General features: G+C 43.8%; 1 protein-coding gene across 3 annotated transcripts in view; it reads right to left on the reverse strand.

Moving 5' to 3' along the window:
* The window catches only part of Casr (calcium sensing receptor), a 77528-nt gene extending 52336 nt beyond the window's left edge, over nucleotides 1–25192 (reverse strand). For 2 of the 3 annotated variants that reach the window (XM_031363803.1, XM_031363802.1), the window contains exon 1: nucleotides 24916–25192. The gene's annotated coding sequence lies outside the window, so the exon portion shown is untranslated. Of the gene's footprint in view, nucleotides 1–24483; nucleotides 24777–24915 lie in introns of those variants that run through there. The other variant, XM_031363801.1, reaches the window with a different exon arrangement.
* Between the last annotated feature and the right edge of the window lie 2304 nt (nucleotides 25193–27496).

The raw sequence follows: 27496 nt of genomic DNA on the forward strand, positions 1-27496 counted from the left end.
ACAATAGATCCCTAAAGATTTTGCATCTTTAATGCTCGCTCATCGCCCATTGACTTTGGTTTTTCAAGTCTGAAGAATTCAGAACTTCTGAACCTCTGTAGATCTCCACTCGGCCGCACTGTGAGCCATCTAGGTGAAGAATATAGGCAGGGAGGACTGGAAGTCAGGCTCCGGGGGCCTGCACTGAGATGAGGGAGTGGCATCAAGATAGTCAGAAGACTGGGGGTTGACAGCTCAACAAGGCAGGGCACAAGTGGAGAGAAAGTGAACGACAGCCTTGGATCAAGCACGTATTCCAACTCTTGTTAAATAAATCTAAACGTATCAGACTTTCTCTTTCTTTGAGACAGGGTTTCTTGCAGCTCAGTCTAACCTCAGATTCACTATGCAGCTGAAGATAACCTTGAACTTCTGAGCCTCATTCTCCATCTCCCAAATGCTAGGTTTACAGTCATGTGGCATCATGCTTGGTTTATGCAGGCTGGGGATTGAAGCCAGGCCTTCGATTGTGCATGCTAGGTAACTCTACCAACCGAGCTGTATCCTCAACCTCTTTATCAGAATCTTTAACAGTCTACTGTATATTATAAAATCTTCAAGAGGGGGCTCTAGCAAGCAAAGCAGAGAGAGAGAGTTAACAAGAAAGCAAGTGACATCCTGTTACCCTCCACACACACACACACACACACACACACACACACACACACCTCATTTTCCCCTCAAAGTGTTAAGTCGGTGGAATTCTGTGACTTGCTTGATTCATTTGTGGCTAGTTATGATTACCACGGATGCTGACGATATGCAATGTTGCTCTGTATTTTTCTAGAAAATTTCAGTTCGTGCCATGCTGAATTCCCAAAAGAATCAGTATTCCTTGACACTTCATGGCTCCTTGCTATCATGAACAGCTAACGTCCCCTAGATGTCACTGACTAGAATACAGCACTGGCTGGGGATGGAGGTTGGAAAAAGAACAGCAAGGAGTGGTTAGATAGGAACAGATTCTCTGGGACAAACCTTTCCTCTTTGTCATGTCTGTTTCTAGTCTTTCTGAAGACAATTTTTATTAACCAATAACTTACTTCAATCAAGTCTGTAGTTCTTAAGGTTACAACTCAATTTTTTTTTTTTGTCTAGAGTGGATCCAGGTTACAAAGATCCAGATATGAGACCACGAATATTCCTAGCACCCCAGAAGCTCCCCAGTGCCGCCCCTCCCACTCAAGTACATCCTCAGTAGCTACCAGGCTTTAGGTCTTAGATAGTGCTGGGAAATCCCTTAGCTTCATATGTAACTCACAGCATGGAAGCACATGTTGCCTCTTGTTAACGCATTGTACCCAAAGGCAGACGTTACCCATGACTCAGTTTCTACATGTATTCACCTGAATTGTATCCCCAACCCCTCTATCAGAGTCTTTAACAATCTAGTGCACATTGTAGATAGAACGCCTTCATGTCTACATGAACACTCAGGTGCACTAGCCTGATACTTGCCACAGGATGCTATGTGCTTGACCTCATGTGCAGGATACTGTGGAGCTGGTAGAGAAGCGATGAGAATAGGAACCAGTAAGGTTCTAAGACTTCCTCCAAATGTGCCACTCAAGCCAAACTGCAAGGCAAAGATCCCTTCGTCCTAGCCTGCAAAATGCTAAAGAACATTGAGCTTTCACTGCATTCTGTTCTATGGATAAATCTCTTCCAATCAACATCCTTGGTTGCAGGACTCTGTCCTTCTACGTTTACATTTGTCACTGTGACCCTCAAATGGCCCAGCCCTTCTTAGACCTAGGTTTTAAACCAGTGTCTTGCTTTTAGTCATGGGCAACAGCACTCCTAGAAACCTGGCTCCACAGACCTTCCCTTCTCTCATGTGGCTTTGATGACCCCAGTCTTGGTGGTCCATGATCTAATCTATTACTCCAGGCACCAAGATTGTTACTGATTCCTGAGCTGGTTTCTGTCTTGTTAATATTAAAGACTGGATCATCAGAAACACAACCACACCCTTGCCTGGGCTCATGAGATACACCACAGAGTCTGTTCCTCCAGACAGACAACACAGGCTCTCAACCTCTAAAAATGAACCATGCCATCATGCCACCACTTTCCAGCCAAGACCTTCCTGGAGGACATTTGACTTTATCTACAAAGCACACCTGATATCGCCCCACCTCTGATTGACTTCCATAGCTGTGAGCTGCCCTCAGTTATCCTATCTTGAATGGCTAGCCCTTAACTGGTCTCTGCTTTTTGTTCTTACTCTGAAATAATCCATTCCCCTCACTTGCCATGTAACAGAGCAGCCTTTAAGATATTGATCAGATCATTCCAGGGGCTGTACAGAAAGGGAAGTTTCCAATTTTTGTGCTATGACCCAAGTGATCACCAGGCCAGGTTGGAACAACTCTCTCTTGCTCGTGTGTCAGTGTGTCCAGGCACACTGGCTTCCTACCCACTTCTGAACACACTGACCTCTTTAACCTTGCTCTTTCTTCTACCTGGAAGGCTCTTCCACTGACTTTTTCTGGCTGTTCCCCTTGCTTTCATGTTTTACATTAAGTGCCATCTTTTCTCAAGATAGTATTTCTAGTATAAACCTCTTTATTTTTTAATACCACTTATCTGTAATCACATGCTCTGTAATATGTAATTGATAACTAAGACAACTAATTTCTCTATTTAATAGTTTATTATCAAATTTCCAGTTCCGAACCTAAACTATGACCTTAAGAGAGTTGGGGGTGGGGAGAGTTGTGCATCTTGTCCACAGCTGAATCCTCATTACAGGTCTAGAATTTAGTAGGGGGTCAATAAATAGTCACTGAGTGAATAAACCGATTCTTCACATTTCTGGCTCTTTTAAAAAAGTTTTTTTTTTTTAATTACATGTATTTATTGTGTGTACAAGCATGGGTGCATGTGCTACAGAGTGCATGTAGAGGTCAGAGGATAACCTGCTAGAGTTATTCTCTCTTACTCTGTGAGTCCTGGGGGTTGAACTAAATTCATCAGTCTTGACCGCAAGTGCCTCTTCCCATGGAGCCACACTCCTCGCCCTCTTACTTCTGACACGTCTTGTCTCTAAAGTAACCCGTGAGTCTCTGCACTTCTTTCTAGCTTTGCCATAGCAATGTAGGTTAAAGCACCATCAGCCCATTCGTCCCACTTTGGCAATGCTAGCCTCTTACAGCCACTGCCTGCTCCCCTTCTCAGTTCCCCTCAACCCATTCAACTCTGCAGTGGTATGGCTTTTGAATACAGACAGCTGTATTCAAATCACCCCAATGGTTTCCCTCTGCTCTAAGGATTCAGAGTGCACCACTCATAGCATCTTTACACTTCTGGCTGGCTGAGTTTTCCCCACCCTCAGCCTCCTTTCTTTGTTCCCCACCCCATTCTGCTTCAGATGTTACTACGGCTCACCTCTTCCAACAGCAAGGGCTTCTTACACACTGCTCCTTCTACTGAGAATCTGCTTCACCTCCCTCTTTGTTCATTCTTTGAATCTCAACTTACACATCAATGAACTAAGCAAGCCTTCCTGAACCCTCTCTGTCTTTTCTCCATCCACCCACACAAAACCGGTCTGTACAGCTAGGCGACCTTATAGGACAGGAATACATCTTGGTCAGCTCCGAGGAGGTTCTGCTTGCATACAGAATTTTTCTTTATGGTTTGGTATCCTTCACTAGACAGGATTTATCATAGGGTAAGGTAAAGTCGTTTCAACTGTCCTATTTACAATACATGAAAGAATATTTGGCATATATCAATTGCTCAACAAATACGTGGCCAACAAGTGTATTTTTTTTAAAAAAAATGAATATTCCAAATGACAAAATTATACCTAAAGCTTATACTTGAGTAACAATTGTTTGTAGACCTTGAGGCATGCTTCCGTGTGCCCAAAGCCTCCAATGACTTACTCAGTGACATCCTTCTAACCTAAGTTCTATAGCAGCAAGAATCCTCTAGCTCTTTCGATGTGCCAGGTTGTACCAAGTCTCTGAAACTTAATTCCTTCAGCCATTATTACATCATTAGAATGGTTCTCTTACTACCACAATTTTAAATAACTCTGTGTGTATATGTGTTGTATATATGTGTCAGTGTACATGTGTACATACATATGCAGAAGCAAGAGGCCGGTGTAGGTCTCTTCCTCAAATGCTGTCCATATTATTATTATTATTATTATTATTATTATTATTATTATCATCATTGAGACAGGTTCTCTGAGTGAACTGGAGTTCACTGATTTGGCTAGACCAAAGTTCTCAAGCTGTGGGTCGTGACCTCTTTGGGGTTGAATGACCCTTTCATAGGGGTCGCCTAAGACTTTCAGAAAACAATAGCGAAATTACAGTTGTGAAATAGCAACAAAAATAATTTTATGGTTAGGGTTCATCACAACATGAAGTTTGCAGCATCAGGAAGGCTGAGAACCACTGGGCTACGTTGCACTGTCTGGCCAGTGAGCTCCATGGATCCTCCTGTGTCTGCGCCTCCCCCCTTTACCCCACCCCCACCCCAGCACTAGGATTACAGCTCCGTGCTGCAGTGCCTAACTTTGTTTTTCGTTTTTCGAGACAGGGTTTCTCTGTATAGCCCTGGCTGTCCTGGAACTCACTCTGTAGACCCAGCTGGCCTTGAACTCAGAAATCCTCCTGCCTCTGCCTCCCAAGCGCTGGGATTAAAGGTGTGTGCCACCACCACCCTGCTAGTGCCTGATTCACATTTTAAAAATGTGAATGCTGAGGAACTAAGTTCAGTTTTCAAGGCAAGCACTTTACCAACTGAGCATCGCCTTGGGCTCAGAATTACGAAGGTTGTTAATATTTTATGCCTTTATTACACACTATGGAAATATCACAACCTTTCATGTTTCAGAGTCTACTCTCCTGTGTATCTATATCTGTAATTATATATCATTTTAGTATATATTAATATATACTTTAAAATTGAATTAAACATATATAAATTTTAAAATTGAAGACAAAATACAAGCAAGCAAATCGGGTCTTTCTCCCTATCACTTCCTCCTGAATGCTGGTATGGGCACGTGCTACCAAGCCAGGCTCACAATCAATGTCTGGATGAATTTCTAGTCCTCAAAGAACCCCCCCGGAAAATGGAAAACCGACTCAGTCCTTCCAGCATTGCAAAATGGACCCTCCAGGTGGAACGCATTCACTTCACAGGCTGTAGGAAGCCAGAAATGGTAGGCGGTCCGTAAGACTCACGCTGTGTTCTCTCACCAGCCTATGCTCGCCCCTACTTGCCCACACTTCAGTACTCGGAACAAACTGGGTAAACTGATAGTCAGGGCAAGGGCTAAGCAACCTACACAGAACAGAGAGGAAGAGGGCAGCCCCACCCGGCGAAGCTTCAGTGACCTACCTGACTGTGTCTGTGGACTGTGTGCCCATCAAGAAATAAGATTAATTTGACAAATATACTTAAAGAATTGAGCCTGACATTTGTATAGTGCTTGACAGTTTGCAAAAGAGCTTTCATGCCCTGACCTAATTTGACTTTCATATCAGGTTATGAAAAGCGGACATTATGAACATCCCATTAGAGATGGGTAAACAGCGGCGGCTCTGCGGAGGGGGAGGGGCCTGAGAGAGGCCGCTGCCCTCAAGGAACTCAGCTCTGGCTCTATTCCAGAGGTTGTGGACCCCAAGGCTTCTAACACATGTCCTTCACAAAGAGTCTCTCTGAGGGCAGCGCTCGTTGGTCACTTCCGACATGGGTCCCCTCATGACAGTCTCTGAGCTGTCCAAGAAAACCAATTATACCTGACTTGGCACTAGAATCTTGTGGCTCAGCTTAATCATTACCTATTCACCAGACCAAAATGCCTCCCGGCAACCCTGGGCTATTTCGAAAATTCAAATCCCCTCCTCAGAGTAAAAGCTTTGCCCAAAGCAATGATTTGAAAAGAACGGGATGTATAGAATAACATCCAGCGAATATTAGTGATGGGTTCTTACCTGCTTCAAAAAAAAAAAAAAAAAAAGCCTTTTGTGCTTTGTTCTTTTCTTCGTGATTGTATGCCTTATCCATCCTGAGTTATTTGAATGAGAAGCAATTGAAAGATTTTTTATTTTTTATTTATTTATTTTTATTTTTGAGACAGGGTCTCACTTTGTAGCTCTAGCTAGCCTAGAATTCACTACATCACACAAAGATCCATCTGCCTCTGCCTCCCGAGTGCTGGGATTAAAGACATGCCCTTGACATACCCAGCAGAAAGATTATTTAAAGAAAAATGTTGAAACCAGAGGCACCAGAGTATTAAGAGCAGACAATTCTTAGTTGAGGACAGTCACTTTCTTCTTGTATTTTTCTTTGCTTGGCCACCCGACTATCTTTTGAGCTCTGTCCATGCATCAAGGAGTAAGGGAGAAACTCAAGAGTTCTATCTGAAAAGGAAGCTGCACTCATGTGTCGTGTTGGTTTAAGATAAAGCAGCTCTCACCCATGGCCAGTGACCTAGCTATGTCCTGGCTCCCTCCTGAAGTCAGAGGAGAGTGCACACGAGGCATCACTTCCCCATCTGTGTAGGTGACATCTCGTTATTAACCTGCTGTAGTTTAAATCTTAAGTGTCTTCCAAAGGCCCATAGGAAAAGACTGTTACTGTGGCACTATCGGGAAATGGTGGAGCATGAAGATGCCTTTAGGTCATTGGAGGTATATCTTACCCTGGGGCCTTTCCTCCTCTTTGTTGCTTCCTTGTGGTCTGCTCTGTCACACACTCCTACCACAATGTGCTGCCTCTCAATGGGTCTAAAGTGACAGGGTCAATTTATTATCAATGGGAACCTCCAAAGTCATGAGCAAAAAATCCCAAACTATAACCAGGCACATCATCCTTTAGACACCGAGATATGCTAATGCCATGCCATGTATAAAGTTTATACTGAATAGCCATGCAACGTGCAATCATGTTATTCTCTCTCTCTCTCTTTCTCTCTTACACACACACACACACACACACACACACACACACACACTCATACGTATGCTCACACATGCACACAGTCTCACATACACACACACTCACACATATACTCACATACAGACACACTCAGGCAATATACTCTCTCTCTTTCTCTCTCTCTCTCTCTCTCTCTCTCTCTCTCTCTCTCTCACACACACACACACACACACACACACACACTCAAACTCACACTTGGCAGGAAGGAGACAGATTTTTCAGGAGTAGGGAGGGAATAAGATACTTAATAAGATACTTAATAAGGAAGTTGTCATCAAAGTACATTAAGTGAATGTGTAATGAATACCATGAAAGAATACGTTTTCTTAAATAAAAACTCCAGTATTTTAGGTAAGCTTATGATGTTGTATTGAGCACATTCTTAGCTATCTTCAGATGTTTGAAGGCCATGGGTTGGGTATGCCTGCACCATGGAAGTAGATGGAGGACTATTTGAGGGGAAGTATGGTAGACCCCAGAAAGGGCATTATTTGAGAGGGTGATGGAGGCAAATACAAGCAATGTTGAGGAAGCTCACTGTTTTCTATGACTAATTAAAAAATAATAAATATTAGCACCTGATATAGACATAAACTTTGTAAACTGATGTTCTTAGGTGTGTTGTTATAGATACAGAAAGCTGACTAACAGGCCATTCAAGATGCTTGAGGTGGCCATGTTTTTAATAGCAACAAAGACAAAGATAAATCTATTCTTCCACACACCAGTCCAAAAACTCTAGCTATAGTTAAGCCTACTAACTTTCTTTCATCCCCTGAAGTACCAGTCCAGAAAACTCTAGCTGTTGACTGTGTGGCTTGAGCTAGTCACTCGGTGAGCCATTTCACACCCTCAAAGTTAATAAATGACCAGAGAAAGCAAGTCATTTATCATGGGTTTTGTGTGACCCTTAGTCCAGTCAATGAAAAACAATTCTGTGCTCTGTGAGCTTTTAAACAGGAATTTGCTTCACTACTACTACACTGTCACCTGTCCAGTCAGAGGACACTAACTATTCTTAGTAGCTTTATCCTATGGCCTTCTTTGCAGAAACTCAAGATTTATTTGATTAAATTCTAGTTATTAGAGTTTCTACATAGTCTGTGTATAAAGTGAGCGGTAACAGAATCCATCTCTATGGCAGTGTTACTTTTCCCTGGGGTCAGAGTTGGGACTTGGTTCTATTCAGTTTGTGATATTACATGACCTCCAGTGACCTGTCGTCTGCATCCACCACAGATCCCACCAGCTCCCTGAGTCTTGTTAACATTTGCATTAAGAGAGGCTGTAATTCTGTTTGTCTTTATCCCCTTGTCTATGCCCTGAGTCATACAAATATATGTTTGTATATGTGTATGTGTTATATATATGAATATGTATATGACATCTATCTATTATCTCTCTCGTCTATCTAAATATCTATCATCTATCTAATCTGTGTGCTTGTTCTGAAAGCTTTTTATTATTACTGTTAGAAGTTATCACAAATGAGAGACGTTAATGATAAATTAACAGCCTCCATTAACAGATCTTTAAATGGATATGGGAAACAGAGTCATAAAGTAGAATCAAATAGACAAAGCATTAGAATCTGGCACATGGAGTAGAAATGAAGGGCCGGGAAAGCAGGATAAAACAATAACAAAAATCCCTAGCCCTTTCCAAGAAAACAGGCCTCAGGGTCAAGTGTTGAGCTAATGGTTTGGAACAAGGCATTGATAGGAGCTTCAGAAATAGGCCAGCCCTGGTCAGGACAAATAACCACAGGTAAGAAGCAAGAAGGACTTTACCTCTTAGAACCTTAGGGTAGAGCCAGCTTGCATCTCAGCAGTTAACCCAGGATACCTATCACTCCTTCCTGCTGCGCTCACAAAAATACCTGATAGAAATGAGCTCTTATTTCAACATTTCAAGCACATGTTTAAGCAACTGTAGCTAAATTGCAAGAAAATAGATAGTAAGACCTGGATTGCTTATAGGTGATATGTATGCCACTGGGTCAGGGGACCACAGAAGTACACTATTCCAAAAGACCATGAGGACCAAGATCTACAGCATGGTCAGGCTTGGCCCAGATTGCATGTGGTATTGTAGCACCTACGTATTGTCTTCAAGAGAGGATTCAGGCAAACAGGATGATGAAAGCTCAGAAATGAAGTCGGCAGAAGGGATCCATTGTAGAGCCAACCTGGCCATCTTCCTGGAGAAAAGAGATGCCTTGGTGCACCCCTGGAAGCTCCAGAATGCTGGAGGATGCTTCGATTGTGTTCTAGGTGAGTGTAGACAGTCTTGCCAACAGGAAGCCTGCTGTGGTGATGCAGTCCTCCCCAACATGGCTCCCCAACAGGAGGGCTCAGAAGGATTGGGAATTTGAGGCCAGTTCGGGGTATATGGGTCTGCATAGTGAGACCCTGTCTCAAAAACAGCAACAGAAACAAAAGGCAGGACTTTCAGGATGATAGATTCTGTTGTGGCATGAAGAGGACTCTTCCAGCCATCAACACTGTCCAAGAATGTCTATATGTATGTGTATATATGCAATAATTATTATAGAAGGAGAGGTCATGAATTTGAAAGAGAGTTGGGATCATAGGAGGAGTCAAAATGAGGAAAATAAGGGTTGAGGTGATATAAATACAGGAGCCATGTATCAAAATCTCAAAAGCATTGTTTTATATGTCCACTAATGCACCAGGCTTCAATTACAGCATGAGAGAATTTCCTAGGACAATCATTTGGAGCAGGTAGTAGTGGAGATACACACAGGGGTGTAGTCATGTTCACAAGGAGGCTTGATGATTGGATGTGAGGGCAGCTGGAGGCAACTCCCTAGGGAAAATATGAATTTACCTGTCCCGGAGAAGAATCTGCAGTTCCAAGAACGCTGTTGAATCTCTGTTACAGTTTTCTTTATGGAACTTAAAGCATCTTTACCTCTAGTGATTGAGTGCACCAGAAATCATGAAATGACTTGTTTAAGGAGTATCTGTGTTAAACATGGGAGCAGATTCTCCTTGTGGCTGTGATTATAACTGGTGTCTATATCTAGATGTATGAAGACACTTGAATCTTTCCAGAGACAAGGCCAAGCTAAATCCAGGGCAAATGCTTCAAGGTCTCTAGATGGGCAGATTTAAATGTTTTAATATAAGGTCATAAATCCAAGGTGTCCTAATGAAAAATACATAAAAATGTAAATGAACACTAATACTTTGCCAAGCCACTGATGCTGTCTTGGCTCAGCTGGACCTGTGCAGGTCACCTGTGTAGCTCGCTCCAGCTCTGGCACGTGTACCAAAGCCAGAGGTAGCATTCAGGTATGCAGGTCTCTGAGAGTGAGGCAGCCCTTGTCAGAGAGTGGCCTCCAGCAGGTGTGAAGGGAGAGTGAAGAAGAACACGCCCTTTTTATCTCTGTCTATTTTTTGCTCACTCTGCTGCTGGATGAAAGACCCTCATCCCATGCGTGGTGTCAGGCTTTGGCTCTCCTAGGCACATGGAGTTCTGATCTTCATGTACTGTGGCAATGGCTCCTTTCCCCTATGACCTTCTCTAGGCCTTACCCTGACTCCACATCTAAGTGTCTCTGGCAAGCACTGTGGCTCCTGGAATAAGTGACTTTAGGCCCCTTGTCTTAGTTGGGGTTTCTATTCCACAAAACATCATGACCAAGAAGCAAGTTGGGGAGGAAAGGGTTTATTCAGCTTACACTTCCACATTGCTGTTCATCACCAGAGAAAGTCAGGACTGGAACTCAAGCAGGTCAGGAAGCAGGAGCTGATGCAGAGACCAGGGAGGGATGTTACTCACTGGCTTGCTCAGCTTGCTTTCTTATAGAACCCAAGACTACCAGCACAGAGATGGCACCACCCATAATGGGCTCTCCTACCTTTGATCACTAATTGAGAAAATGTCTTCCAACTGGATCTCATGGAGGCATTTTCTCAAGGGAGGCTCCTTTCTCTGTGATAACTCCAGCTGGTGTCACACCAAACCAGCCAGGACACCCCTCTAGCTCACAGCACCTCTCTTTAAGAACTTTAAGAACAAATCTAGTCAATCCACTTAGGGAGGAACTTGTCTTTTACTTTCTGAGGTATGGGTTCCTGGCACATCCAGTACTATAATGTCTTTCTTAACAGAGGACCATCTCTGTGTGGGAGGAATCCTCACAGGATTGCTTCATCCCACCTTCCCCTTCCAAGGGCTCACACAGGTCTCCCTGGCATTCTTCTCTTGCAGACTGTGGTGGGATGTAGATTTGATAGCCCCTCCTGATGGCTTTGGTTTCTCTCTGGTTACCTTTATACGTTCTCATATCTTTATTCTATTATCCTACCTTCCTCTGCTGGGCTCCCTCTCTTTTCTCTGCCATGCTAGATAGTCACCTGTCATCCTGTGAGAGTGGGATTTATGGTCAGTCTGTGTAACCCTCCTTTCCTTTCTCAGTCACTGGAATCATTTTGGTTCCTTGACTCTGAACTGTACACCAAGGTGATTCTCCAGGGAGATAGCAACTGGACAGTGTCTTTCAAAGGGTGATACCAAAGCCCCACAGCATGGGGACCATCTGGAACTTCTCTTTAAAAAATATTTATTTCTTTGAGTGTGTCTGTGCACCATGTGCATGCAGTGTCTGCAGAGTCCAGAAGAGGGCCTGGATCCTTTAGAACTGGAGTTACAGGCAGTTGTGAGCCACCCCACATGGGTGCTGGGAGCTGAACCTAGGTCTTCTAGAAGTGCTGCCAGTAATTTAACTATTAAACTATCTTGCTCCTGGAACTCTCTAGAAGTAATAGTTTTCTTCAGATTTTCTGAACCATAAACTCTAGGGCAAGGCTTGACAACACAGACTTTGACAACCACCTGAACTGAAGTACTGCGTCATTAGGAGGTAGTTTGGAGCTACCGAGAACCATCAAGTCCTGCTCTTAAGAGTTTTTGAGAATAAAATGCATTTACTGAGAATATTAATGGCTTCCAAACCACAATGCCAAACTCTAGTGACCGATGGATTCCCACACAGAAAGCCCTTTCTCTCCACTGTGTCACCCTAGTCAGTTTAGAGCTCATACATAATGCCGTTGCTCTTTCCCAAGGTTAATTTGAGGTTCCCTCTTTCCAGTCAAGCATGAGGAAGGCATGCTCCCAGTTTCCTGTTCTTCAGCACTAGAGGCAGAGGAGCAGAGAGAATGAACTCTGTGTTCTTCTGTTGTCTAGGACACCTGCTGCCAGGGCAGAAACCCATTTTGACAACATTTTAAATCCAATCATGGTAGCACCTTTGCAAGCTGGGAGTTTAGCAGGCTATCTTAATGTCTATGAAGTGTCAATACTAAACAATGTTGAACTTTCAAAAGCCTTCCCTTTTAAAATCAGTAACAAGAAAAGCACGCCTCAGCATACTTACAGCTCTTCAATATTTGCCCTCTGAGGTTTTAGTCAGGTTAGTAATATACCAGCGATCTCAGAAGTGCCATGTAGAACAAAAGTGACCATTATTATAGACAACAAATAGTCTTAGAATTAAGTAAGTAGAATTAATAAGAGAATTCAACCAAGTTGCCGGGTATATAGTATATTTAAAAAAATCACCTAAATTTTTATCAGTCATCAATAACAAAAATATATTATTCAAAAAGATACTATTTATAATAGTAACAAAAGTAAATATCCCTGGATATGAGAGAAATGAAAGAAATATAAGAACTTAATGGAGAAAAATTCAGAAGGTGTGGACAGATAGGACAGAAGTCTAAATAAATGGAGTGATCTCCTGGGTTGAGGAACCATTAGAATCAATATGGTTAGGTTTCCAGTTCCCTTCCCAATTCAGCTATAATTTACCTAATTTCTAATAAGAAATCTTGACAGGTCTGTGTGCCTCTCTGTGTGTAAGTGTACATGTACACAACTTAACTACTTGAGTTTTAAATTATTTTAAAAATTATGGTGTATGCATCCGTGTTAGGAAAATATAGGTGCCCTCAAAGGCCGGAGGATTTGGTTCCTCTAAAGCTGGAGTCAGGCAACTGTGAGCCACCTAGTGTGGGTGCTGGGAACCAAACTCAGGTCCTCTGCAAGAAGAGCAAGTACTCTTACCCGCTCAGCCATCTCCCCAGGGGTCTGAGTGCTGAGGCTTGTTATAAAGACATCAGGGAAAAACCACTTTAGGGAGGTATGAATCAAAGGCCTAAATGGCTGGGCAAAGGATTGCAGAGGGCAGCAGCCACAGAGGAAACGGTCAGAGAGGAGGCACAGGAGCGGGGCTTTCTAGATTCAGGAAGGGCAGAAGTGAGATCAGTGAAGGAAGCCATCAGAGACAGGCTCAAAGTGAAGAGAGAAGAAGGTAAAGCTGGAGAAAGAGTGGAGGAGGGGTACTTTCCAAAGACCTCTCTAGAGCTGGAGGAAAGGGAACTGGTGTGTAGGTGGGGAGCCTGAGTCAAGGACCTGAGGTGGTTGGGAAGTGACAGAGCACAGAGACAAGAGGGCAAAACTATGTGAGCCTTTATTGGGAAAACAGAAGGGCCCTATGCTACGGACACAGAGGAACTGGCATTCCGTGTCTAGATTTGAGCTTGGTTTGTTGTGGAAACCTCATGGGTGTAAAATGGGAGGCTGGGTGAATAGGAACAGTGTACAAAGACCCACACTAGCTCTATTCTCTCTCCTCTCTTCTTTTCTCTCTCTCTCTCCCTTCCTCCCTCCCTCCCTCCCTCCCTTCCTCCTCCTCCTCCTCCTCCTCCTCCTCCTCCTCCTTCTTCTCTCTCTCTCTCTCTCTCTCTCTCTCTCTCTCTCTCTCTCTCTCTCTCTCTCTCTCTCTCTCTCTCTCTCTCTCTCTCTCTCTCTGTGTGTGTGTCTTTTGTGGTTTATTGTTACAGGCTCTTGATGTGTATCCTCGGCTGGCCTGGAGCTTACTTTCATCATAGGCCAGGCTGGCTGCAAACTCAAGCTCTTACTTCAGCCTCCTGATTGTATATTACCATGACTGCCTTAAAATTTGTAATTGAGAGCACGGAAAAATAGCTACTACTCAGGAGGAAAAGATGAGACCTGCTGGGCCAGATCACGTTAGCGGGAGGAGGTAGAGAGGACCGTTTGGTTCATGAAAAGGACTTTGATCTAACCAGTGAGGAGCCACACAAGGACACACTGCCAGACCAGAGTTTAGCTTTGTACAAATATCTTCCGCATAAATTATTATTTCCCAAACTCTGCCTGCTAGGGCAGTGGCGAAGAGAATCTACAAGGCGGTGGAATTACTATTGTAAAAGACTGTAAGACCGACCAAGATGGAGTTCCAAAGACGTCATATCCAGAAGGAAGGGCGCTGTGTTACAAGCTTCCCGTGTAAGACGGTTAAGTTCTGCGGATCGAAAGGAAGCATTCTCCCCATGACACTGTGGAACAACAGGGCGCCAACAAAAAAAAAACATGGCTGGACACAGGGAGGGGCTGAACAAGGAGAAACCTGGTCTTTCTTTTCCGTGTCTTGATTGCAGCAAGATGGGGATGGATGGGAGGAAGGGAGGGCTGAGGGTGAAGGGAGCATGGAGAGGCCCCCCCATGTCTCCTCCAAGGAGACCTGCAGATGCCGGAGATGAGCCCTGCCTTGGAGCAGCTCGAATCCAATTATGAAAACAGAGTCCCTCATCATGAAAAACACAAACGTGATGAATTGCCATGTAGGAAAAACAGAGCAGCTGGAGCGCAGGGTGAGCAGGTGTTGCTCGGAACAGCTTCCTGGTTGAAATGGAACTGTGAGCGGAGGTTCCAGATTGTGAATGAGGCAGGAGGGGAGGAGCCAGGCTGGGAAAGCTTGCAGAGTGCAGATGTGGAGACAGAGCTACCACTCATACACGAAGGATGGAAGAGCAAGAGATTGGGCTCTAGGGCCAGGAGGACGTGTGTCCGATGTCACCTGCATGACGGATGCCTCAGAATCCCAGTTTCTCACCGTAACTCCTCCCCTTCAAGGCAGTTGAGGGGATGAACAAAACAAACTGAAAAACCAGCACCTAATACTTAATACATGCCCCCAGCCCAAGTGTTAATTATAGCACTACTCTTAGCTCTAAAGGCACTGACTAGAACTTGGACGACAGGAAATGAGAACCCTGAAAAATTAAAAATTTCCCAGATGAAAATCTTGAACTAAACAAGGGACAGTGTTGGAGCCACTAAAAAGACACTAAAAAGACAGAGCAGGACTGTGAGCGGTGGTCCACAGACCAGCATCACCAGCTTCTCGCGTGGAGGAACAACAGACATTTTGGCCCCACGCCAGGCTGCTCTATCAGCATTTCTAGGGGTGGAAATCAACAACCTATTTGTTATAATAACCCCACCCATGTCAATTTAAAATAAGAAAGCAATGGGGAAGAGGATTTAGAAAGTTTTTTGGTAAAGAGATTAATCTCAAATAGATAATCTCCACTCATCAGTGACTGCAAAATCCACCTTCACAACAGTGGGAGAAGAGTTATTGATTTATATGAAAGAAGCTTTAGGGATTCTCTATGCAACAGCCTTAGGGATTCTCTATGCAACAGCCTGAGAAAGAATCACACAGTTGATTCCACACCCTGAGTCTAGCCACAGGGAATGGAGTACATACGTTGTGCAAGTCCCATCTATTTGGGGGGCTAAGTCACAAGACATTCTTTGCATTTTTAGAGCTTTGAGAATTTGAAGGTGTAGACTTAAATGGTGTTGATCCATTTAACTTACATATTAATCCCACATAATGAATATGCTTGGCATGCCCAGGCTATAAGGAAAGCAGAGTCTGTATAGAAAGATCACTATGGTTACAGGCTAATGCAAGTCCGAGTCTGACACCAGAACCATGACTTTAGCACCCACTATAACTTAGTTAGCCATCGTATCAACTCTGGGAGCATAGGTTACCTGCAGGATTTCCCTCTCAGATAACACCCTGTGAAGAGAACCTCTGGACATAAGTCTAAGGAAAATTCTGATGATTTCTCTATGATATAATCTCAGAAATAGGAGCTTTGGTTAAAAATGATGAATTACTTTGAGATTTTTTTTGTTCCTATATCTTGATTATATATATAATGATGCATTTCATTATATTTCCATACATGTGCATCGTGTATTTTGATTATATCCATCTCTTATTCCTTTTTTGTTACCTTCCCACTGTTGCTGATCCCCTTTCCAACTAGCCACTTTTTACTATCTTTTTAAAAAATGTTATTTATTTTTATCTTATGTGTATGAGAGGAAGTTTACCTGCATGTATGTCTGGGCACCATGTGCATCATTACCAGGCAGGCAAGAAGAAGGAATCAGATCGTCTGGAATGGAATTGGGAACCAAACCCAGGCCCTCTGTAAGAGCAGCCAGTGTTCTTAACCACTGAGCAAACCACTCTGCATACTTCTCCTTTTGTATCTTTTATTTATTTTTATTTTCTCATTATCCAGTGAGTTCCATTAGGGCTGCTTATAGGAGTGTAGGTACTTTATCAGTGCCTACAGCACTTAAAGACATGTCTCTCAAACATGCCCCTTTTTCAAATCCTCAGGAAGAGCTAGGACTCCATAGTCCCCTGCCTCCTTCATTTGTAAGAGCTTTGTTAAGTTATATTTTGTGCAGAAAATCACAGCTGCTGCATGCCTAACAGTCATATTATATTGAGAAGTCAGCAGTCCACAGTGGTCCCTTCTACCTTCCTTCACTCTTATAGCCCTGTCCCCTCTTCCTTGAGAGAGCCCAGAGCTTTTGAGGCGATATCAGAAACTATGAGAATTTCTTAGGCATATGCTTTCTAGATCGTCTGTTCTAAGGTTACTTAATTTGTCCCCTTCGATCAGCATTGTGTCTCATCTTAGTTTACTAGATAAGCTGACTGGTATCTTCATTTAAAAATGTTTGCTTATTTCTGGGGCTGGAGGGATTATGGCTCAACTTTAATTTAAGGGCACTTGTTGCTCTTCCAGGGGAACCTGAGTTGGGTTCCCAGCACCCACACAACTCCAGTTTCAGAGGATCAGGTGCCCTCTTCTGGCTTCAGAGTGTACTGCATGCACACGGTGTAGGCAAAACACCCATACACATAAAATAAAATCAATTGTTAAAAACATTTACTATTTTCACTCAAATAAAGTTAACACACATAAAAAAGCTTCCAAATTTATATTTTCTTGGAGTAAGAATGTTTAACATTAGATCTAGTCTTAACATTTTTATTAGTTTTATTTACTGGACTTTTAAAGTTAATTACTTTTATAATTCTATTATTTTATGCATGTATATAGCTTATTCTGATTACTCTCTCCCCTTTCCTATTTCCCTTTTAGTTACCATATTTTTTTTATATTCTGCTAACCAGCATTTCTTCATAACTGTTATGTCCTTTGTTTATATTTGAAAAATCATGTTCGTAAATGTCTTTTTGTTAAATTCTATGTGTTCCTTACACATTAATATTTTTGAGACAATCTCACACCACAAGCTGTTTTGAACTTGTAATATAGTCAAGAATTATCTTGAACTCTTGATCTTCCTGTCTCTCTCTCAGAAGCATAGGGTTGTAAGTGTGCCTTACCATGTGTGGTTTATGTGCTGCTAGGATCAAACCCAGGGCTTTGTGTATGGGAGGCAAGGTCTCTGTCAACTGTGCTACATCCGTGGCCCACATATTACAAAAGTTTAATCTTATTTTCCTTTTTAAAAAAATACAACTTATTATTTGTAAGTAGCTAAAATATGTCAATATTTCCCTTCAAAATTCTATTACTTTCACTCTTGGAACTTCTTCATCCTTACATAGAGTCTGTTGCTCTTCTCTCTACTAGGTAGTAACTTTCCCAACAATCAAATTCTATTTTTAATTTGCATCAACAACTTGAGTATATTTACAGCAAGAAGCTTATGTCTTCAACGCTACAGAAACACCCTTCTTGAATGAATATTCTTGGTATTCCACCAAATTTATATAAGATGAAGAGGCAACTGGGTGTAAGGAAGCAGACGCTTAGGATGGTATGGAGTCCGCCCCATCAGCCAGGTTTTGGCAAGTGATCGTGCCTTCCAGAGCCCTGGTGTCCTAGTATGTAAAATGAAGATGATTTTTTTTTTGTCAATCTCCTGGGAAACTGATGTTCTGAGTTGACAGAATCCTGTCTGTCACTGTCCTGACATCTCAACATAAAAGCCTACATATTGAGATTCAGTCATTTGCAAGTCAGACATTCACTTGCTCTCTGGTTAACTGATTCCTCTGGCTCCTCCAAGGTTCCAGACACCACGTGGGATCCTAGAGCTTCAGTGCTGAGTAAGAGTCTAGAACCAATGTCCCGGGTAAAAACTAATAAACGTAGTTCAGAGGGAAGGAAAATGGGCACAGAGAAAAACAAGTCCTGTGCAGCTTGTTGGCTAGGAGCCCAGGCAGTCTCGTTCCAGAGTCCAGGGATTTTACCTGCTGTAGGACACTGCCTTTTAATAGAGGACAGTGAAAACTGGCTGGTGGCAATGAACAGAAAGAGTGTTGGAATACCGGTGACTTTTAGGATAGTAGAAAGAAGCCGCCTGGTCTGCTGTCACCACTTTTTCTCTCATCCACAAACGGCAATAAAGAGCTTCCAGGGTAGAGGTTTGGGGCATAGGCAGCCCCAATCCCAGATACTGATGGGAAGGAATTCTCAAACAGTGGACTCGGCGTAGGGGGTTGGGGGTCTAAGACTGTGGCTCTGGACCACGGAACAGGGATTCCTTACCTTGCCCTTGCTTTTCCAGAGCAGAGAGCCTCTGCCTCTGTATAGGCAACGCCAACTCTGTGTTTGACACACAGAAAAGATGAACTAAGCTAAGAGCTAATGTTACAGAACATTAGGGAGGACCATGTGACAAGTCAAAAAATCCTTCCAACCACCAAACTGAGGTAAGAAGAGGAAAACCGAACACTTTCCTAAGGGCAAATAGGTCACCGCGATGGGGGTGGGGCACCACAGTCTCCTTGAACCTGAGTGCTTTTTCTTTTTGTGTGAGAAACACAAAAAGCACCAGGGAACATCCGGTCACTACAAGCGGTACCGGTAGACAACATGGAAGTAAGAAGTCAAGTGACTTTATTTTCCTCTTTGGTGGCGATTTTGCTTAGTGTGTGAAAGATGTGTTGACAGAACAGTAGCTAAAATTAGTCTCCTCTCTGCAGGCATCAGATTACCTTTGCTTCCATCATCCTTGAGAAGAAAACAGGTTTCTACCCAGGTTCCCTGGGGGTGGGAGTGGGGGAGGGATCAATTGTAGATTTGAGACACAGAAGGGAAAATTAAAGCAGGTTATTTAACTTCAGAAATCTTTACTCTTCCTGCTTTTTCAATGAAAGGAAAGTCATGAATGAAATGCTTGGATGAGGCGAAGGGGAAGGGCCAGGTGAGCACTTAGCCACAGGTGGTACATTGAGCCCTTTCTGTATATATATATAGCTTATTACAGTCCCAGAGCCAGGAAGACTCATGGTGAAAGCACTTACAACGTAAACCTGAGGTCCCAACTTCCATTCCAGAATGCACTTCAAAAGCTGGATGTTGTAGTGGAGTACTTCCTTCACTCCAGCGTTTCTATAGCAAGATGGAAGTCAGAAACAGAAGCAAGAGAATTGTCTTAAGTTAGCAGACCAGCTGGCCTGAAGCACACAGAACTGCAGCTGAAATAGACTCTTCTGTAGCTAGGTAGAAGTTGAGATTGAACCCCAGGAAGTTATGAGCTCTACACATGTGCTGTGACAAACATATGACCAACTTCTCTCTCTCTCTCTCTCTCTCTCTCTCTCTCTCTCTCTCTCCCTTTCTCTCTCTCCCTCCCTTTCTCTCCCTTTCTCTCTCTTCCCTCCCTTCCCCCTTTCTCTCACACACACACCAAAGTACACATTTTTAAGAATTTATAAAATCATATATCTAGTTTTTGAAGACAACATTATCCTGGCATTTCAGATACCAAAGGGATGTCACCAGTACAAACAGGGTCAGTTAGGTTAATAATTTACCAAGGTAAAAGCATATCATTACACAGCCCAGGCTGACATTGAACTCATGATCCACTACACTCGATAAAATAGATTTTGTGGGGAGTGGTGCTACACTGGGAGCGGAACCCAGCATCCCATGCATGTTAAGCAAGAACTCTGCTACTGAGCCCTACCTCCAGCCTGGCAAGTCTACTTTTATCCTAGACCATCCATAGCTGAGGCTGGGTGTGTTTTTGTTTTTGGTTTTGTTTTTATTTCCATTTAACTTCCTCCCTCAGTTAGCTCTGCCTGATTACAATGTTCACACATTCTGTGGCTCAAACAGTAATACAGCCGTTTGAGCAACTCAATTCAACAATACATCTACCTATCTATACATCCATTCATCTGTCCGTCTTTCGTCTATTGTCTGTCTGTCTGTCTGTCTGTCTGTCTGTCTATCTGTCTGTCTATCTATCGTCTTTCACTGAAGTCCAGGCTGGCTTCTGACAAGTGACAATCCTTTTGTTGCAGCTTCCCAAGTGCTGGGATGACAGATGTGAGCCCCATACCCAGCTTCTCACTGGTTTTAACAAGTTCCCATCAGTACCTCAGTCAGAGCTTCTTAGATTGTGGAGTCACCTAAGAAAAAAGGGGGCTGGGTGTCATGGAGCACACTTTTCATCCCAACACTCAGGAAGCAGAGGTAGGCTCAGCTCTATGAGTCTGAGGCCAGCCTGTACTACATAGTGACCTCCAGGATAAGCAGAGCTATGTAGAGACACCCTGCCTCATTAAAATAAAAAAATTAATTAATTAAAAAATAAGAAAAGACAGGCGAGAAGAAGAAAAGCCAGTTAGATTGGTGTGTAAGTGTGAGAACAGCCAAAGCATGACTGAGGGCGACATGTGCTTCATGGCAATGAGCAGTAGGTGAACTCAAATGTTCACTCACTTGAGCTAAAGCCAGGGGTGGGGGCGGGGGGAGATTATATTTATTAGAGATTAGTAGGCCTTCCTCAGCTTATTTTATTTAAGATACGCTTTCATCTTATGGGTGTGTATGAATGCCTGTCTGTGTATCATGTGCACGTCTGGTACCCCACGGGCCAGAAGAGAGCACTGGATGCCCTGGAAGTGGAGTTACAGGCAGTTGTGAGCCTCCATGCGGATGCTAGGAATGGAATCTGGCCCTCTGCAAGAGCAGCAAGTGCTCTTAACTACCGAGCCATCTCTCCAGTCCCTCGATACCATATTATACATTGGCACCGAAGTTGCCAGGTCTTCTGAGTTAGAAAGGCAGCTTTTGGGGGTTCAGTGGAAGAGTTCTCTGATATAAGCACTGCCCAGACTCCTGTTTCCCAGTCCTGCCTGATGTCTACATTCCCTTTGTTTAAGGCAAGATGACTTGGATGGCAGAGCAGAGTGGAGGGTCATCTCCTCTCTGCCCTCTCTCCCTCAGCTCCTACTCGAAATGAATCACTGAGTACTGTGCCTCAGCCTGCATGGAAGAAGCATTTGAATACTTATTTTTCAATGCCACTGCCACAGCCCCCATAGTTTAGCACACCATCAGAGTGGTTTTGATAGCTTTAAGTGAAAGCACCCCTTTATTCTTTGTACCTCATTCAGAACGACTTACAAATCCTAGAATCGACATGCTATCGCAGACCTCAGCAGTGGGTTAGCAATGGGTTTTGTTTTTCTGCAGGACTCTCTAACACGTTCTTCTCTTTCTTTAACTGGTGGAGTACCTCATCCTTCAACCTTCAACTCAAGTGGTGCCTCTTTACGAACTGAACCTCCTTCCTTGGTCGGTAGAACTGACCACTCTCTTCCCTTGTGGCTGCTAATGATACCTCCACCTGGCAAACAACATACTCTCTGTGTATGTGAGTCCTGGTGCTAAGAGGAGGGATGGACTCCTTCAATGCTGGGACTGTGGCTCTCTAATCTATCTTCCTACAATGGTTAGCATAGTTCTGTGCACATAGAAATCTTACTGCAGATGATGTTCAATAAATGACAGTTTGCATTTGATGAACGTGAAGCACATTGCTGTGACCTTACATTGTGAGATTTTCATCCATTTATACAACCATTGCAATAGTTGATGTATTATAATATATTTGTCTCTACTAAAAAGATGATTGTGAAAATCTACAGTAACTAAAACACTGAATCTTTAAATACTCCTCTCTTCTGAAAAATACAAGCTGGAGTTGTGGCAGAGTTGGAGCTTCAAGTGTACAAGGCTAGGAATTAGTTCCCAGGGTGTGTATAGAGGAGCCATATTTTCAGTCCACCTGCCACAGTTATTTTTACTTGGGATGCTATCCAGTGATAATACCAACCTGTCACCACATGAGCAGTATAAGCGTTATCTCTGTATTTACCTTCTCAGCGGGAAAGTGGGTGATTCACATTCATACGGCAGTGGACATTTTATGGTACACAATAAAATGAAATCATAGGAATTAAGTTAATCTGAACATTTCATTTAAAAGCAAGAATGATAGAAATGGAAAAACCATGGCCAACAGACAACACATCTAGCCTATGATGACAAGACACTCTTTCCCTCATTCCGGTAACACCAACAGCACATGGGCACACATCAAGGGACAAATGCTCCAAGTCAGCCAGTCTGCTTGGTGACCAGTAGCCAAATACTATTCCTAACCAAAACAGTCTGACCTCACCTCAAAAATCAGATTTCCTCAACATCCTGATCCCCTAGAACCTCAGTATCGGTGAGCTCTGTTTGTGAAAGCCTTCCCAGGTCTCACAGACCCATCCATGTACACCCACAGCGGACTTTGAAATGTCTTTCCCTCAGAGGGTTTATTTTAGCTTGCAATCACATAGTCGACAATCATTTTATTGACAGCAGCCCTCCCCCAAGCATCTGCAAGCACCAGGAAGGCAGAAGCCTGGTTTGGTCTTATTTACCATCTTGTTCCCAGGACCTGGTGTGTAGCTAGGCTCTGCAAACACGTTAAGTGAACGCTGATGTTTTTCACATTGTATCCACCCGTGTCTCTGTTTATAAGTCATGCACTACCCCCCATCAGCCTTGCACCTGCACCCAGCCCAATTCATTTTCTAGTTACTACATCACCCTTAGGTCTACAGAAGAGGGAGCAGCTGATGCCCCAACTTTGCAGGATCTAGTTCAAGATGGCGGCACATGAAGGAAAAATGAGGAAAACAAGGAATGCTGGCGTAGAATTGAGGTTACTTTAAACAGTTTACACAGCTTCTAAAAAAAAAACCTCTCAAATCAGTGGAAAAATAAGACCAATTACTCTGTCTTAACCTACAAACATGGTTTGATTTGTTGATCCTGGAAGAGAGTTGATGACGTGAGTTGTCCACATGAAGACCACATGTGTATTCCCTCAGCAAAACTCCTCAGGGTCAGCTCCCCAATGACAGAGGCTGGCCAGGGATTCCTCTTCTTTCAAAGATGTTGGTCTGCTGCTCCCTCACTGTTTCCTGCTCTCCTCCATTTCTTCCTTTGTGTCTTCTCTTTCCCCTGCCTATCACAAAGCCTTGCCCTGTTCACAGGGCCAATTTAAAGCTCACTTTTCCAGGTCCTCCAGAGGGAAAACCCCAAGTGTGCCACTTTGGGGGCCTGGAGTCCAGATAGGAGGGGGAACGAATTCTAGGCCTCAGAGAATTTGGGGAGACACCCCTCCTTATCCTCCCTCAAGAGTGTACTGCACCACTTTACTGCACTGAGAAAGCCTGGAGATGAACAGGTAGGAACTTGTGAGGGGCTCTTCCCCAACATGCCTCTTTCTCAGTCTCTGGAAGGCAAGGAGATCAGTCTTGCCCTGAGCTGGCTCCTTTGGCCTCAGTTTTCTGAGGAAGAATACCGGAGACAAAGGGAAGTGGGTAATGGGGAGACTGAGGGAGGTGGGCTGGCATGCTCCTCAGGCAGGGAGGAGGGAATAAAAGAGTCAGGACTGAACAGAGCAAGCACAATGAATAAACTCGTGTTAGAAAGGAAACTGGTCTCTAGACATGCATTGGTGTTATTTCCTAGTGTAATGTGAAAATTATCAATTGAAAACCACAATGTCAAAATAATAATTACATCAATGCACTTTTTTTTTTTTACCTTCAAGGAATATGGAGACTGGTAACCAGACACCCTAATTTGGTGCCACTGAGGCAAGTACCTTTGTAGGAGAGTTGATAGGGAGCTGGTAACACACACACACACACACACACACACACACACACACTCACACACCAGAAAGCTATAACTCTCTCCTCGACACTGGGAAAAGTTCTCTTTGAATTGTATCACAGGGATAAATGAACCGGAGGCACAAGACACACCCCACAGCCTTGTTTTAGTGTGAACTCTTCATCCTGCAGGCATCAAATCCTGCTGTCCCTGAAGCCCAGCATTCAGGGCTCTCAGGTCTGCCCCCTCTGCTACTCAGGTTCTTTGTGCCCGCCCTTCTGGTGTCCCCAAATCCTACCTGGAGTCCTTGTCCTGGCTTCTTCCACAGGAACACCTGCTGGCCTCTGTCTCCCCAGGACCAGCTGGATGTTGAGCTCAGGAGGTCGTACCAGTCTGCCTAGCTTGCGATGTCAAGTTAAATTGTTTGAGTGGCGAGTGGCGCGCTACCATCTGAAGTTCCCTCCTTGACTTGGGTCAAGCCACTGCCTCCCCACAGACCCTCTGACGGCCACCGTGGCCCGGCCCGGGGCTCCGCCCCTTGCCTGCTCCCGCCTGCGTGCTTCCTGGGGTCTCTGGCCCCCAAATTCCTCCAAATGCACTTACTGTGCCCTAGCTCTCCTGGAGCCTCCCAAGCTCCGATCTCTCAGATCAGCCTTTGAGCTGCGCGCTCCTGAGCCGGGCGCTGCGGGCGCGACGTCCCTCCCCCTAGGCCACCCGTCGGGTTTGGTACCTGGGAGATCGAGGTCCAGCGCTGGAGTCCTCCTGTCTGCGAGGAGGCTCTAGCCATTCCCAGGCTTCCGATCCTGCTCCTGCTGTTGGTCGGGAAGACACCCCCCCACACACACACACACACACACTTCCCGCTCCTCCCTGGAGGTGGAAAGGGGCTCACAAGGCAACTGTGCCAGAGGATGGGTCACTTTTTTCCTAATAAAGATCCAGAGCTCACAGTATAATAAACACTCTTAGGCATTCTGCTAGACTCCAGCGTTGCTTCAGCGGGCTGTGCACAAACGGCTCCCTCCCTCCACTGTCCCAGAGATCTGGTAAGCGTTGCCCCAGCATCAGGGTGTGCTTCTTGAAGGCAGGAGAGCCCAGCCTGGTTCACAGCTGTTCTCAGGCTCTGGCACAGCGCCTGCCACTCATCATGATACTTGAATGAAGTGGAAAATCAATTTATTTGGTAGAAACCCAGCATTTGTTTTTCAGCCCTAAAGCCTATTAACTCCTTTGTGTAGGCAATTTGATAGCCAACACACACACACCCCTAACTAAACAAATAGAAACAGCCAAGAGAATTTTTTGCAGTAATTCATAGTAATTCCCAGAATAAAATAATGTTTAGATGCAAATATACATAACAGGTTCATTTTTAACATAAAATAATAATATTTGAACAATGGTGTTTGTTATAACTATGCCCATCAAGCACAGAGACCTGCGTTCAAATTCCTGTAATCCATAGGAAACCTGTTGGGTAGTGTCTGCAATCCCAGGGCTCCTACATCAAGATGGGAAACCCTAAGGCGCTAGTATGTTTACAAAGCCACAGACCTTGTTCTGGAATAAGGTGAAAGGCCAGCACACATGAATGTGCCTACACACACACACACACACACACACACACACACACCAAAATAAAAACAGCAAGCTAACAACACCAAACCTACCAATAGGAAATAGGTTAAAGAAGTTAAGGTTGGGTGCCTTAATGTATCCTACACAACTGTTATAATGCAAACATGGAGACTTCAGTGCCTCCCAGTCTTCTTAGAACAGATAGTGTTTATTCCTATGAACCACAACAGTGAGTGTTTCAGCCAGACATCCACAGTGGTGCAATAATGGTACTTTTATCATGGGGATAAATATCAATTGTCTAAGTCAACTTAAGACTCCCTCGATAGGGATGAATTCACGCCTGGTACTGTAAACCTAACTACATGTGCTTAGAGAAGTCAGAACTTTTGGCTGACATGTTTCTACAGATAAGTGTAGTTCTTTAAAGAAGAAGAAGGAGGAGGAGGAGGAGGAGGAGGAGGAGAAGGAGGAAGAGGAGAAGAAGAAGAAGAAGAAGAAGAAGAAGAAGAAGAAGAAGAAGAAGAAGAAGAAGAAGAAGAAGAAGAAGTTTCAACAAATAGAGACTATTTATTGCAAGATACAGAAAATAGGGGACTATGGGGTGCCCTACCCCCAACTGATATATCAGCAACACAAACTACTGCACCTAAGGCTCATGGGAAATCATGAAAGATGGGGAAGGAAGATTGCAAGAGTCAGGGGCACATGATGCTTGGTATGAGATAGTGTTTCCTAGACATGAAAGAGAGAAATCACCCATGGAATCTCAACAATATGGTGGCTTTGACCAGATAGCATAATTCAACCCAGCAGCCGAGATGCCGACAGGCCCTATGATCAGCTGTACTAAACCTCTTCAATAATGTTTGAATTGGGGTTTGGCCAAGTGCCACCCCCAGGAGCAATTGCTATGTCCATTTTACGTGGGAGACTGGAGCACGTGGAGGTGACCTTACGGAGCATGGAAGAGCTAGGAAGCTGTAGAGTTGAGGCCTACCCTCACTTCAGCGTGAACACATACAGGGTGTGGCTGCTTGGACAGCATGCATGAATATGTATCTTCCACAGGGCTTGCTTTTGAGTAGTGTGGACCTTTTAATCTCAGCACTTGGGAGGCAGAGGCAGGTGGATTTCTGAGTTCGAGGCCAGCCTGGTCTACAGAGTGAGTTCCAGGACAGCTAAGGCTATACAGAGAAACCCTGTCTCGGAAAAACAAAAAACAAAACAAAAATAAAAACAAAAAGCAAGCAAACAAACAAAAAACTATTGTCTTACCAGTCGAAGAAGCTGGGTCTTTTCTAATTCTGTTCCTGTGGACTAGCTCAAGGAGGAAGGATGATTTTTGTGCTATTTATCTTTGCACATCCCTAAAGTTTGCTAATCTTTTGTTTTAACAACAGAGCTTACCTCTCCCTCCAAGCCTTTGCTAGGCAACAGCTCCTAAGTGGAATTTAATGTCATCACTTTTTCTTCAATATTATTTCTTATGTGGTTAATTTTGAGCTAAGTTTACATAGGTAGGAGGAGTCATTGAAATGATCTATGGAAAGGACCACTGATACTTGAAATTTGGAAAACACTACATTCCACTGAGCCCAGTTTACAGAAGCTATGGCTGAAGCAGCCATAACGAATGGTGTTTCTATAAAGATCAGAATTGCTGGGAAGGTGCTGAAGAGCATGAATGACTCTCTCTCTCTCTCTCTCTCTCTCTCTCTCTCTCTCTCTCT

This window comes from Mastomys coucha, unplaced genomic scaffold (assembly GCF_008632895.1).
Source record: "Mastomys coucha isolate ucsf_1 unplaced genomic scaffold, UCSF_Mcou_1 pScaffold12, whole genome shotgun sequence".
NCBI classification, from domain to species: Eukaryota; Metazoa; Chordata; class Mammalia; order Rodentia; family Muridae; genus Mastomys; species Mastomys coucha.